Below are 892 nucleotides of genomic sequence, written 5' to 3'. Positions count from 1 at the left end.
AGTCTTCTGCTCCTTCTGAAATATGAATAATGTCATCCGTAAATCATAGGTGGTTCAAATATTCGCCATTAATCTTCAAACCTTTCTCTTCCAAACTCAACCTTCTGAAAATCTCTTCCAAGCAAACTGCAAATAATTTGGGTGAAATTGTTTCGCCTTGCCTTACTCATTTCTCGATCTTGATCTTTTCTGTATCATTATGTAGTCGAATTACAGCGGTACCTTTCAAATCAATCTTTTCTAGAACCCTTACGATCTGTTCGTTTGTACCCTGCTTGCGTAGCAAGTTTAGTATTGCTATTTGTTCTACCGAGTCAAAGGCCTCGTAATGTACAAAAGTTAAACAGAGGTATATGTATTCTGTCGTTTTCTCTGTTGGTTCATCACCTGCAAATGGTCTAGAGTCAAATATCCGCTTCTAAAGCCTACCTGTTCTCTCGGTTGATTTCCATCTGGTCTCCTTTTTTATGAAGCAAACTCACTATAGCATTGCACCAGGATTCAGGAACATTTTCTTGACGTAAGCTCTGGGTGTAGAACTGAGCTAACTTAATATGAGCTTCTTTCCTTTCAAAAGATCTATTGATATACCATCTTCTATGTATATATATATATATATATATATATATATATATATATATATATATATGTATATATTTATATATATATACATATATATATATATGTATATTATATATATATATATATATATATATATATATACATATATATGTGTGTGTGTGTGTGTGTATAATATACATATACAAATAGGTGTATATTCATTCTTTTAAGACGATGTTATCAAAAACTTCACAGGAACCTGACGGAAATGGGGATATAGATGCGTTTTACTGGTAGTTATCAGGGCATATACATGTGTTTTACTGATAAC

The sequence above is a fragment of the Oratosquilla oratoria genome, chromosome 41 (assembly GCF_046742065.1).
Source record: "Oratosquilla oratoria isolate Oo_2021 chromosome 41, ASM4674206v1, whole genome shotgun sequence".
Taxonomy (NCBI): domain Eukaryota; kingdom Metazoa; phylum Arthropoda; class Malacostraca; order Stomatopoda; family Squillidae; genus Oratosquilla; species Oratosquilla oratoria.
This window is presented reverse-complemented; position numbering follows the sequence as displayed.